The 15460-nt window shown below is 40.7% G+C and overlaps 1 protein-coding gene across 5 annotated transcripts in view; it reads right to left on the bottom strand.

Annotated features, from left to right (window-relative positions):
- LOC124555037 (synapse-associated protein of 47 kDa-like) overlaps nt 1–15460 on the bottom strand; it is a 320494-nt gene that overhangs the window by 129289 nt on the left and 175745 nt on the right. The window lies entirely within an intron of this gene.

The raw sequence follows: 15460 nt of genomic DNA, 5'->3' as shown, positions 1-15460 counted from the left end.
AAGTTTCCTTCTTTATCCCCGCATATCATTGTTTGATGCTGCCACCCTTGTTCTCTCTCTCTCTCTCTCTCTCTCTCTCTCTCTCTCTCTCTCTCTCTCTCGTTCCCTTAAACATAGTCTTGATGTCTTCCAATCTATTTTTCTCAAATTTCCTCTTTTTCCTTTGGCAAATAGTTTTTGCTTTACATTTCATTTCTTTGTAAGTTTGTCCTGCAGCCCACATATTTCACTGCAGCATTATCTTCCTTTTGCTATTTCGTTCCTCAATAGCTTTATCAAAGTCATCATTGTACTACTCACTCCATCTTACTCTGTTTTCCAGTCATGCTTGACTTCCATTGTCAGCTGTATTGTTCTTTGCATCAGTTGCACTGCTCTCTGGGACTAGTTTCCTCCCCAATAGTGAGATTTCGGAGACAGTAGTCCTCCATAGGAAGCTCCCTTCTTGGAAGTATGGGGGAGTCAACAACGTGTGTCCTTCGCTAAGTCTGACATTACTTTCAGTTATTTGTGACCGAGTACTTCTGTTTTCTTTCATATCAGCCTTCTTTGGCCAACACTTGATTTATCGAGGTTTTAAAGACAGAGGGTATCTTTCATTTTTTCCTTTTCTATCTGAACAGGACACCAAACTACTGAGGGTAATAGTAGGAATGTATTGTCTTAAGAAGAGGATGGATCTTCAAAGGCTAAGTGACCATTCCCGCCAGAAAACACAGGTTGTGAAGGGGCAGCCCCCCTGGTGGTATTTCACAGGAGTGCCTTCACTGCTGTGTAAGAAATGTGTAGAGTATGTCTAATACAGGTGGAAACCAGACAGCCTTTATGACGACGACTAAGCAACTGACATGGACTCATTTAAAAATGGCTACTTGGAATACACTGAGTTTTAATACAGCAGGGCCATTCAGAAGCCTGAAAAACCAACTGAAACATTACCAAATAGGAATAGCAGTCTTACAGGAGTAAAGATGGAAGAAGAACTCAGCATTTGACTCTGGTGGCTACACAATGTTTGGCAACAGCAGTAGAACAGCCGATCTTGGAACTGGTTTCCTAGTACACAGGACACAGGCACACATGATGTGATTGCAGCAAATGACAAAGTCGTTCTAAGAGAGATGAATGCCAAGGTGGCAAGAGAAATGGCATTTAGACCAAATGTGAACTATGGTCAACATGAAAAATGTAATGACAACAAGATGAGGCTGGTTGATTTTGCCATAAACAAAAACTTCACCATAACTATCAGCATATTCTCACAAGGGACACAGAAGTCTCCAGATGGAGACAGAGTCAGCCAGACAGATCAAGAGCTTGTCCAAAAAAAATACACCTCAGGCCTTAAGAATGTTAAGGTGAAGAAGGGGGGGGGGGGGGGATGATGCTGGTTTGGATCACTACATGGTGACTGTCAGGTACAGGCAGAGGATAACAACAAAAATCTATAACATATAGAAAGGGATACGAATTATAATCGGGAGCCAATCATCATCAATGAGTGGGAAACAACAGAATTTCGAAGAGAAATGGATGAAAGCAATTGCAATTGAGGAGGAGATGGGGATATAGTAAGAGTAAATTCCATTGTGCGGAAGATGCTGGGACAGCAGCATGTGGACATATGCACCCACATGGGAGTCTGGACATTATTGGCAATCTTAACCCTGCACTTTCTTCTACACCAAATCACGATGTTAATGTTTTCAAATAGTATTGTTAACAAAACTTTTGTTCCATAAAACACCTCAAATTTATTTTCAAGACTTCATTGGCAATTGCAGAATTTAAAAGAACATCTGAGGATGATTTCCCACCCACCCAGGTAGCCAAGCATGTTAAAAAAAGCACTGGGGCAGGGGGATGCGGTGGCTGCAGACTGAATCCACCTGATGTATTAACGCAAGTCTGCCTGGATGTGGCTTCTAGGCTCTTTCCCACATTGGTGAATACTGGGCCAGTACCCAAGTCCTGCCTCAGTTACACATTCTGCAAACATTTAGAAAACTTTTGCTCACATTCACATGAATGATACTGCATGCAGCCAGGTGGAGTACACATATTCCGTTCCAGGTAATAATGGTGTGGCACCAGGAAGGGCATCAAGCCACCCCTATAACTCACCAAACCAAACCCATTACTAACAAACCCAAATCTGTTAGCAACTAAGCCAACCCTGCACCAATGTGGGACAAAGGCACAAAAAAAGAAGAAGAAAAGAAGAAGAGCTGAAGGTGAAACCAGTGCATTGCATTTGGGGAGTGGAACCAGGACACGCACACACACACACACACACACACACACACACACACACACACACACATATATATATATATATATATATATATATATATATATATATATATATATATATATATATTGGGGGGGGGGGGGCGAGGTGTTACAATCAGAGCACAGTTTGAACATAAAGTATTCTCACCTTAACTGTTGACCATGTGAGCACATTAATCACACAAAAGGAAATGTGTTATGGTACGTTGCATGAAAAATAGACGATAGGTGAAGAATATTATAACTATAAAACAGTTTATCATTGGAATGTGCAATATTGGAAAAAAAAACACTGATGCATTGCAAATATTGCTACATTACTATTTTTGAATTTTCAAGAATCCTTGAGCCTGTTGTCAACAAAGTACAATTGTCAGCAAGCAGGTAAGCATTCAGAGCTGCACTTAGGTTTCCTATGGTTTTTCCTGCAAGTTGTTCCACTGTTTTCAACAGCCACAGCACTAGTGGCAGATAATTATTTTGATAAAACCCAGACTTATGTCCACAAACACATTAGAGAGAATATCCTCCATTATTTCAAGAAACCTGACATATTCTGACCTTTCATTTATTTCAATTGGAGGCATCTTTAACCGACTTAAAGCAAAACTGGTAAGACTACTACCAGACACTTGTTAATCGATGTTACTCTTTTCCTTAACTTTTGGCCTCAATATTTTTTTTTTTTATTATTTTTGCTCTCTTACATACATACAATTCTTTGTGTTATGTACAGAAGGAGATAACCTACCCTTGCAAGTCAAAGTAAATAGTAAATGCACTGTCATCAAAAGTGGAGACACCAATCCCTCCTGCAAGTAGTTGACGTCTCAATTGTTTTGCAAGAGACAGATGATACTGACTGCTTTTGCATATGGATTAACTTCACACAGCAACACAACTTCACACAGCAACATCTTTGAGAAACCTACTCCTCCACCAGCATCCACCATCTCCTCCTCTCCCCCACATTATTGCATGTTGACACAACACTGTCACTTATCGCCTGAAGCAATGGATTACCTTGCTTTACATCACTTTCTTCGATTTGTCTCAGAAAAGCGAAAATTGTTTTATCGAATCAGGAAGGGACAGAAGAGCACCTTACTGACAAATCATCAAAGATGAAGTAGTAGCTCAGCTGGACAAAGCAAGAGAAACTAACTGGATGTAGTTTCATCGAAGGAACTATCCTGTATTGCCTGTAATTGTTCAGGGAAACCTATATCAGGATGGTTGTATGGGGATATGAAGGGATTATCATGTTATCTTCCATGCTGCTTATTTAGTAGTGACCATGGTAATTTGGTAATTATTGACACACACTCAACAAATTTAATACTTCCACAAAAGACTCAACATGCATTTTCAATCTTTAATCTGGGTCTCCAACCTTCGCAGCGCAACACAGAAATAATATTAGCATATCCATATTCATTCTTGCAGCAACAACAAAAAGGAAGGGGTTAGAGTTTAATATCCCCGTCAACAGTGTTGTAATTACAAACAGAGCACAAGCTCATACTACGGAAGGATGGAGAAGGAAATCTGCTGTGTCCTTTCAAAGGAACCATCCTGGCATTTGCCTCGAGCCACTTAAGGAAATTATGGAAAACCTAGCTCTGTATGGCCAGACAGGGATTTCAACCATCATCCTCCCAAATATGAGTCTGGGGTGCACAACCTCAGCAAATTGATTAGGATTTATCTCACTTATCAAAAAGTAAGCACAAAAAACAACTGAAACATATGTAGAGTAACCCGTTTGCTAGAAATCGAGAAACTGCATCAAAACATTTATCATACATACATGTAATATGTTATGACCATTACATAGAAGAAGAACAACAACAAAACAAACTTGAGAGACAGCGTATGGTGGGTAACTTATCACTAATGTGATAACTGTTTTAAGGAAGGCATGAGGGAATTTTCATGCTAGTACATTCTCTCTAAACCAGATGTGTATCTTGAACTACTTCAACAAATCAGCTGTCTGTATTCTCCTCGGGTGTCAAGCCAAGTGCAGTGTTTTGTAACACAATATTTCAAAAACATACCTCGAAGCCACCTTCATGAATGAGCTTCTCTGCTGCATCACACACCTTCGCTACTCTTTATTGCTCCACACTCCTTCCCCCATTATGTGGTCGCAGGCTGCACCAGGTGGAATGCTAGGGAGAAGGGATTGTTGATTGATGGGCCAAACTCTGGTCCCTCAGTGCTTCTGCCACACCTGTTGAGTGCGGAAGTCTTTCTTGGCTGACACTGTGACTTCAGCTAGTGGGGTGTTGGGTTCCATACTTTACTGGAGTGGAGCCATTGTTCTGTTGATCAGGCTGTTTGTCACTTATTTCCATAGACTGCTTTAGAACCCAGTCCTAAAATGACAAGTTCTGTCTCAGCATTTCTCTTCATCAAATTTCACAGAGTCCCCTGTAGCCAATGCAATGTTCTGATGCATAAGTTAGGTTAGTCTCCTGTGCTCCTTGCACCTTACTTCGACTGCACAGTCTGCCTTGCTGCAATTGCAAGGAATACAGTAGACACACAGTTTCCAAGTCATTTTTCACCAAACCTAACAGTGTACGTGTTTTTATAGGTGATCTCTCCGAGACTTACAAAGCTGGATAAGCATCGTGACAGGAAAGGGCATCTCCTCAGGTCTCTTACCTTCTTAATGAGGTGCAGTGAGCATAGTATAATACCGACATTCGCAAGGATCGCCCAACATATAAATACTGAGGCCACCCACCAGATTACAAGACTTTGTTGGCTGCATATGCCACTTGCATGAATATCAAGAGCTCAGATGGAAACACAGTTCTAAGCAAAGAACGGAAAGCAGAAAGGTGGAAGGAGTATATAGAGGGTCTATACAGGGGCGATGTTCTTGAGGACAATATTATGGAAATGGAAGAGGATGTAGATGAAGATGAAATGGGATATACGATACTGCGTGAAGAGTTTGACAGAGCACTGAAAGACCTGAATCGAAACAAGGCCCCGGGAGTAGACAGCATTCCATTACAACTACTCATAGCCTTGAGAGAGCCAGTCCTGACAAAACTCTACCATCTGGTGAGCAAGATGTATGACACAGGCGAAATTCCCTTAGACTTGAAGAAGAATATAATAATTCCAATCCCAAAGAAAGCAGGTGTTGACAGATGTGAAAATTACTGAACTATCAGTTTAATTGTCACAGCTGCAAAATACTAACGCAAATTCTTTACAGACGAATGAAAAAACTGGTAGAAGCCGACCTCGGGGAAGATCAGTTTGGATTCCGTAGAAATGTTGGAACACGTGAGGCAATACTGACCCTACGACTTATCTTAGAAGCTAGATTAAGGAAAGGCAAACCTATGTTTCTAGCATTTGTAGACTTAGAGAAAGCTTTTGACAATGTTGACTGGAATACTCTCTTTCAAATTCTGAAGGTGGCAGGGGTAAAATAAAGGGAGCAAAAGGCAATTTACAATTTGTACAGAAACCAGATGGCAGTTACATGAGTCAAGGGACATGAAAGGGAAGCAGTGGTTGGGAAGAAAGTGAGACAGGGTTGTAGCCTCCCTCTGGTGCTATTCAATCTGCATATTGAGCAAGCAGTAAAGGAAACAAAAGAAAAGTTTGGAATAGGTATTAAAATCCATGGAGAAGAAATAAAAACTTTGAGGTTCGCCGATGACATTGTAATTCTCTCAGAGACAGCAAAGGACTTGGAAGAGCAGTTGAACGGAATGGACAGTGTCTTGAAAGGAGGATATAAGATGAACATCAACAAAAGCAAAACGAGGATAATGGAATGTAGTCGAATTAAGTCGGGTGATGCTGAGGGAATTAGATTAGGAAATGAAACACTTAAAGTAGTAAAGGAGTTTTGCTATTTGGGGAGCAAAATAACTGATGATGGTCGAAGTAGAGAGGATATAAAATGTAGACTGGCAATGGCAAGGAAGCGTTTCTGAAGAAGAGAAATTTGTTAACATCGAGTATAGATTTAAGTGTCAGGAAGTCGTTTCTGAAAGTATTTGTATGGAGTGTAGCCATGTATGGAAGTGAAACGTGGACGATAAATAGTTCGGACAAGAACAGAATACAAGCTTTCGAAATGTGGTGCTACAGAAGAATGCTGAAGATTAGATGGGTAGATCACATAACTAATGAGGAGGTATTGAATAGAATTGGGGAGAAGAGGAGTTTGTGGTACAACTTGACTAGAAGAGGGGATCGGTTGGTAGGACATGTTCTGAGGCATCAAGGGATCACCAATTTAGTACTGGAGGGCAGTGTGGAGGGTAACAATCGTAGAGGGAGACCAAGAGATGAATACACTAAGCAGATTCAGAAGTACGTAGGCTGCAGTAGGTACTGGGAGATGATGAAGCTTGCACATGGTAGAGTAGCATGGAGAACTGCATCAAACCAGTCTCAGGACTGAAGACAACCACAACAACAACATGCTGGCATGACATGCTTAATAGGTTGTACTTTCTTCATTTGAAGACACTGCTGCTCTTTGTCACTGTGGTTTGTATGTTGATGGCAGATTACACTTGGTGAGTACATATGCTGTCATTGTCTATTATCTGCGATTAATTTTCTCCTGTAGGGTTTCAGAGTTCCCTTCACGGTTGTGTGTCATCACTGCAGATAGATTTTGCGTTATTATAATATACCAGGACTGCTTTACCGTGAGTTGTGTGTTTCATCCGTCTAATGTACACTATTTATGAGTATTTCATGTCTTCCCATTTGTTATCCACAGTTTACATAGAAGTGTCTCAGCTCCTCTATAGTTACTTTAATGTATGGCTGATCTAGGTTCCGTGTAGATGCCAGTGCCTATTCTTGCTTTTTAGGGTGGTACCGGGGCTATAAGGATTGCCACTGCTTAGTGTTGACCATTGTCGTGTTGCATATAGTTCTCAGTAGTATGAACACAATTGTCTCCCTAGAGTGTGTTGTGTCACTCAAGAGGTGGTTATGTGCATTTAGTAATGACCACATATAAGTCTTTGTCTTAATAACATTTAACAGTTTAGCTTATATGACAGCGTGTGTTTTTGGGTGTTACAATTACAGATAGTGCTTCTTTGCACTATTTAGCTTTTTGTCTATGGCTGCCACTCCTACTGTATTTTATAGGTGTCTGAATTGAGGTGATTACTGCATTTTTGGTTGTGGCAGCTGGACATTTACGGAGTCACAGATGTGTGTGTGTGTGTGTGTGTGTGTGTGTGTGTGTGTCACATATGTCACATACAGTCTCCTGGTTTTTTTCACTGAACTAAGACATGATCCATGGTGCTGGTCTATTATTTTTGGATGTTTCTGGGTTGGGAGCAGTACTGTTTGTCTATCACCAAGTTTCACATACTGAGTAGTTTATCACACCAGGAGGCCGTATTTTACCTTCCACTTGTACAGGGTGTGGTGTGGTAACTCCTTTATTTAAAAAAACAATCATAAATCAGAAAGTATTAGAGACATCAATTTAATTCTTTTTTTATTTACAAAGAGTAACATCTAAAGTTTTGTTCCATTAAGTTTTGAAAATGATATCTCGAAGATGGCATCCATTCTGCTCAATGAATTTGGAGAGTCGAAATCAGAAGTTTTGGTCCACTTTTTCTAACATGTCTCTGTCGATGTTGGCAATATCAACATGAATATTGTTCCATAGCTCAGCCAGGGTCTGTGGACAATTGGTATACACCAATGATTTGAGAGAGCCCCATAAGAAAAAGTCGCATGGCACTAAATCTAGCAAGTGTGCTGGCCACTGGAGATCGCCCCTCAAAGATATGAGACGATCGGGGAAGTGTTCGTGCAACATGGTCATCGATGTTCGTGTCGTGTGAGCTGTAGTGCCATCTTGTTGGAACCAAACATGACCCACATCCATTTCTTAAAGTTCTAGAATAAGAAACTGCTGAATCATCTGAATGCAACACTCAGAAATGACCGTATCTGCCTTATCATTCTCTTCAAAAAACCATGGACCAATAAATCCAATTTTAGACAGTGCACACCAAACAGTTACACATTCTGCATGCAGGGGCTGCTCATTAAGTTCTCGGTGGTTCGTGCAACTCCAATACTGCACATTTTGTTTATTCATGCAGCCAGACAAATGAAAATGTGCCTCATTGCTGAATAACACTAAGGCGTCATGAGGCAGCTCATCTATCAAGGCTTCACACTTATTTTTTCGTGAAACAAAATCACGTCGATGAAGTGTGTGCACCACTGACAGTTTATATGGACGAAATTTCATCTCTTCATGAATAATTCGTCTCACTGTGCATTCAGAAATTGCAAGGGAAGCTGCACGTTTGTGTGCAGATCGCTAGCAGGAATTCAAAATCGACATCCTTACCCCTCTGCATGTTTTCTGGAGTTCTGGTGGTTCTTGAAGATCCTGATTTCTTTTTCTGCACACTTCCAGTATCCATAAAGGTATCTACACACATAACAGTTTATTTCCCATCAGGACCATGACCTCCAGGCGCAATGTTGAACTGTTTCCTGAATGCATGTCGAATCACAGCCGTGTGTGTTGCGTGTTTCAAATAAGGAAGTTCCCGCACTGCACCCTGCACTTTCGTACTGTTGCTTTGTTTGTTGATGTGTACGCCACACACTGCTTTGCAGGTATTCAAATATTTCACTGTTCTGCATCTTTAAACAAGTGGATATGTTTTCTCATGTCTTCTTGTCCCCGATATGGATTATATTTAGTTTTTACACAGTTTTCGAATATTTTTACGTTTTTAGAATTTTCTGTGGTGCTTGTATTGGAAAGGCTGTTTGGTTATTAAATATCTAGTCCAAATGGTCCACTTCTTATTTTTAAGGTATGTGAGCATGTTGATCTCTCTTATTACTTCATCATTTTTTACTACTTTGTGCTTGCTTTTGCAATGTTCAGTTGTGACTTTGTTGTGGTTTATGTTATGCTATATAATGAATGACTTCAGGTGCCACTTTTATTTTCATTTTAAATGCATGGTTTTGGGTCTGGTTCATTAGTGACTGGATATGTGGTTCCAGTGGAGAGTTTTCCAGGATGAAGTGCCTGTTTGTGCACGATTTGATTTTACACTGGTGTTCCCCTATCACAGTGTAGTTTAGGTGTGGAGAGTTTTAATATACGAATTATGCATTTTGTCTAGTATTACTTTCATGTTGACTGCAACTGGGTACGCGATGGATGTCACCACCTTTAAATAGGTTAGCAAGGACATGAGGGAATGTGCTTGGCTTTTGTGAAGTTTGTGTAAGTTATTGTCCGAGTTCCCCTTCTTAAGGACTCTTCGGAGTTCATTTTCTTGCTCTCATACATTAATACATAGGTGTCTCCTGGTTGCGTGCTGTTGGATTTTCATATGGATGTTTTGAAGTTCACGGTCCTGTATGTGTGTGTTCAAACAAACGGGCCTATTGGTTTTACTGATTTACTCCTACTAATAGATTATTGTTACATATAAATAGAGTATTTGTGCACAAGATGTTCTTCGGTAACTGCTCGTCAATACGTATCACATATGTTACTTTTAAGCCCGTGAGTACATAGTGACAGAGGAGGTCCCTAAAGTTGGCAACATTGTTATATGTCCATTACATTTCCTGGAATTAGAAGAAACATTAGTGACTTATTTTGTTGTTACTCTGGAGATATTGCATATTTATGGCCTTTTACTTACAGGAGTTACGCATTCGCTTAATGATACACTATAACTGGGTTGCTATATAATAATATCAATGGAGCACTTTTTGTAGTTTCTTCCGACTTCAATTCCACTTGTATACTAAGTTTTAGACCGAGATTTACATTGTTTATATATTGGAGTCGATTAGAGAATATGTGATGTGACAGATGTTATTTCAGTGGGTTTCAATTATCCAATGAACATTTGTTCATTAGGTTTCTTTTACATTTGTTTACTCTGCCTGTTTGATTTTATGTTATTAGGTTATCTCATTTTATGATTGGTATATCCCATATTCCTGTGTGTTCTGGTTAGGAAAATATGTGACTGCAGTTCCTTTGCTGGTTTAATTCATTGAATGTGTGGGCTCCCCTTGGGTACATTATGTCACTGAAGAAAGTAATTGTGTGTGTGTGTGTGTGTGTGTGTGTGTGTGTGTGTGTGTGCATGCGTGCGCAAGAAACATAAATTAAGTGCTAAACTTTGTTCTGTATGGGTATGAATAGTATATTTTTATTATTTAAGTTTATGATGTAATTTATCCCCATTTTGCTCACAAACTGTGATTTTTGTTGTTGGAATTCTCATTACACTTTACTAGCACGTTATATATGTTTCCATATTCAAGGGCGTTTCAACTGGTAGCATATTTTGAATAAATGACATATAAATTACAATACAGCTGTTCATTTCAATTTTCATTATTCACGTAGAAGAAGAGTAAATCTGGATTACTCTCCACTGAGTGGGTTGACGGAGTCTACTGGGCTCACAAAGACCACTCTCGACACAGTGTTACACCGAAAGATGTCTCCAAGCTCAAATGTCTAGCAGCAAAAGAACAACAACTATAAGCACTGCAAAGAAGAACCGTAATGAATCTCACAGGAAAAAAGATAGACAACACAGAGAAATCAGGAGCTCTATTTCACACCAGTACCAACTGTTATACCTATTGCAGATATCATCATGGGTAAGAACAACCACTTTCCACCCTCCCCAGTGATGGAGCGGAGGAGGTACATTGGGAAAATAATGCATACTCACGAGAGCCCTTCCACTGAAAACAAACCTCACAAAAGTGAAAAAAAGCTGTGATTTGAAAACCATGGAATGATCCTGAAATTTTGATTCAGTCTGCACACAAAGGAAATGCCATTGTACTACTTTCGCTGTCAGAGCAAAATCGTGAAATGTACAACTTACTCAACGTTACAACATACAGAAAACAAAGTAGATTTGACCAACAAAGTGAGAAGGAACATCATCGAACTTCTATGCTGGCAACTGGGGAAAAAGAGATCAACAAGCTTCGACCACGAGCTGCTGCACAGCCAAGGCTCTCTGGCTTACCAAAAATTCACTAACAATACATTTTTCTATGGTCTACTGTAAGCAATACAGGTGCAAGTATGTACCAGGTGGCCAAACATCTAATGGGACTACTAAGTAAGCCCTTACATCAGTGAGTGGCAGCACCACATCAGGAAGTCCAGACATTTCATTCAACAGCTGCAGTAACTATGTCTTCATGTTGAGGACCTCATGGTGAGGTTTGATGCCGTCTCCCTCTTTACCAGAGGGACTCTTCTGATTCCATCAAGCTTATGAAGTAGAAATTCAACCTGAGAATGAAGTTGTCCTCACATCTCCCTTCTGCTCTTAGGCAGTGATTATTATAAACCAATAGGTGGCACCACCATGGGATGCTCTCTATCACTGGTTGTGGCAAACTTATTCATGGAGAATTTCAAAGAGTAGGCTTTGCAAACAGCTGCACTGATTTCTCCATGCTTTTCCAGGTATGTTGATGAAACATTTGTGGTGTGGCCACATGGGAGTTACATTGGAAAAATGCCGCGTGCTCACGAGAACCCTTCCACTGAAAACAAACCTCACAAAAGTGAAGAAAGCTGTGATTTGAGAACTACGGAATAATCCTGAGATTTTGATTCAGTCTGCAGACAAAGGAATTTCTCCAATATCTGAATTCTCAACACCCCAGCATCAAATTTACTATGCAGGTGCAAAAGAATGGCAAATTCCCCTTTTGTGGATGTCTTAGCCAAGTGCGGAGCCTACGGCACTATGGGAGACAGTGAATACAGGAAATCCATCAATGCAAATTTGTTTTTCCACACCTCCAACTGCCACAATCCTTCACAGCATGAACATGTGCTACGTACATTGGTCCACAGAACCTGTGTACTAGTAGACGAAGGAAGCCTACCATTGTAGTCATTTTGAGAGTGTTCTAAAGGGGCTACTGAAATACACATGGCCAACAGAGAAAGCAGCTGCACTCAGCCAGCTTTCGAACAATATCACTCGAGTGACTTCCACACCCTACAGTGGCAGCAGAAGCAGCGAGGGATCAGAGTTCACACCCAGTATTTGGTGGGCATTCACCACTCAACCCGGTGCGGCATGCAACCAGGTAGTGGGGGAAGGAGTGGGGAGTGACAGGAGTACAAAAGAAGCACAATGTCGCAAAGACACTGATCATGTACGGATAACAGCGACGACATTTCATGGCATGGCACCAATGAGGCCTTAGTAGGTAACTGGACAGAGTTGGCATTACAACTGCATACATAAGTCATCTAATTCTCATAAATTCCGGGCAGCGCAGCAATGAGCTTCAACGTCACATTCAATCACATCCCAGATGTGTTCAATCAGGTTCAGATAAGGCAAGTTGTGGATGGCCAGCAACCAACCGCAACTTGCCACTGTGTTTCTTGAACCATTCCATCACGCTCCTGGCCTTGTGACATGATGCATTATCTTGCTGAAAAACACCACTGCCATCGGGAAACATGATCGTCATGAAGAGGTGTACATGGTCTGCAACCTGTGTACGATACTCCTTGCTCGTCATGGTGCATTGCATGAATTCCATGTGAATATTCTCCCCACCATAATGGAGCCACTGACAGCTTATCTCAGTGCCGCAGTAGAGGTGTCAAGGAGCTGTTACCCTGGGAGACAACAGATTCACACCCTCCAATTGGCATGATGAAGAAGGTATCGGAATTCATCATACCACGCAATGCTCTGCTACTTCGCCAACGTCCAGTGCCGGTAGTCACATGCGCATTTCAGTCATAGCTGCCAATGTAGTGATGTTAACACTGGCATATACATGGGTCATCAGCTGCAGAGGCCGAACGTTAGGAGTGTTCAGTGCACTCTGTGTTTAGATACCCTTGTAACCAGCCCAGCATTAATGCTGGATGTTAGTTCTGCTACAATTTGCTGCCTGTCCCATTTTACCATTCTAGCAAGCTTGTGATGTCTAACATCTACAATGATGGATGACCCCCCAACCCCATACCTTGATGTTGTTTCACCATATGTTGAAGACACTGACCACTGCACTCCTCGAGCACTTGACAAGGCATGCAGTTTTCAAAATGCTCCTAACAAGCTTTCACGCCATCACAATCTGCTCTTGGTCGAACTCATATAGAATGCTCATCTTCCCCATTCTCTGCACAGACAGCACGCTTACTGGTACAGTGTGCACCATGCGTTTGTCTGACTAGCAGTCATTCCTTGTCAGGTGATGCTGCTATCGCCTCAATAGGTTTGTATTGATAGTAGGTTGGTGGTCATTATATTCTGGCTGATCAGTGTATTATGTTACTTAAACACCTGAACCTGGCTGGACACCTCAGGGCAGTGCAAACAAATCTCTGAATCATTTTGTAAAGATCCTGTGATAAAATAGGATGCTTATTCTTGGTTATTCGGGTAAATACAGTGAAAGGTGTGTGTCTACCCCCCGCCCCATAACATACCTGATCTTGAAATTACTCAACCTCTTCACATCTTACTCTTATGATGAACAACATTCCAACAGGCAACTGAACAAGACCCTGAGGGGCAACTGCCACATTGCGTGAATGAAACTGATTCATTTCTTTACATGGTGGCTAAGATCAATTTTGACCTAGCATCAAATGCTCAACCTTTTTTATATCACGTAGTATCCACCAACTGCAAGCCTTCCCAACATGAAGACTAAGAGTCTGGTGACTGCTGCTGATTTAAACCCAAAAGATTACTGAAAATGCTAGATCTTACGGCAGTCCTCACCTTCAATCTTTCTAAATAAAAAGAAGAACTAAAATGAATAAATAAATATTAACTTTGGCCTCAGTTGTTGCTGGTCTGTACAAATGATTTTAGTCTTCAGGCGAATTTTTTACAAGTCTGTATTAACTGCATCAGAGATCATTACCATGATGGAAGATCAATCATAAACACTGAAGTCAATCCTAAAAGAGACAGATCGACATTCACACTCACTTCGGAATAACAAAAAAATGGTTATGAACTATTTCTTCCATTTCCAAACCATGAATAGACCTACTAATATCCTGCACAGGATGACCATAAAGGCATTTCCTTGTTGAATAATATATTCCCCATGGCTGTAATATTTTTCTTTGAAGAGTAACAATAGGCTTTAACCAAATAATCTTTGCAATTTTCATAAATGTGTGGGTATCTTTGTGAAAGAGATTTTTCAGATCACTAAACCAGGAGAAAAGAAAAGTCATAATATTTGTCTTAATAGAGAAGTGGAGTGCTGAGGCATGAGAAAGGGGGCAATACAGCACAACGGTACATCTTTGCATTCAGTTAGTTGGGAAAAAAAAGAGGTCTTATGTAGCCTACCCACAGTCACAAAGAACTGGTGGTTCGAAGCACATATTTAAGGAGGCTCAGCTGTTCTGGCCCTCTTCAAGGTATCTTTCTCAACAATCAAAGAACACTTCCCTATTTGCACAACTGATGCTGCACACTCTTTGTCCAAGTATCAACTGGAAAAGATCACACACTATCTACTGATCAAACAAGCACATTTTTATCAGTGCAACACGTTAAGATGGGCTGTGATCTTAGTGCCAACACATTCAAGTAGACTGTCACACAGTAGAAGATAACATAATTATGTTAAGAACTACAGCTTAGCGAACAAACACACACACACACACACACACACACACACACACACACACACACGCACGCACGAGACCAAACATAATGACCATGGGACCCAGTGGCAATGCAGCATGCGATGCTGTAAGGAAAGTTTATTACAGGAGCAGAGATGAAAGACCAATCATTGTAGCAAAAATCAAGGACACAAATGGGGATATCCAATGCCAAGAGCAGCTTTGACAAAGGGCAGAGTATTATGGCACGGTCCTGGGAATGAAAATCTCAGAAACTGTGTTGATAGCTGGCACTTGCATGCCAGTTTCATGACCACCTATGGAAAGGGGAAATCACAAGTATATAACTCAATTTACTGACCTAGTCTCTAAAAATAACAATTGTCATTGCCTAATTAGATCTTCAGTATAGCTCTCAGAGGCTACAGTACACTAAAAATTAATTTAGTACGCAGCAGGAGAGTTTAGCTACTAATGAAGTTT

This window comes from Schistocerca americana, chromosome X, assembly GCF_021461395.2.
Source record: "Schistocerca americana isolate TAMUIC-IGC-003095 chromosome X, iqSchAmer2.1, whole genome shotgun sequence".
Taxonomy (NCBI): domain Eukaryota; kingdom Metazoa; phylum Arthropoda; class Insecta; order Orthoptera; family Acrididae; genus Schistocerca; species Schistocerca americana.
Note: the sequence above shows the minus strand (reverse complement) of the source record. Positions and strands in the feature narration are given on the sequence as shown.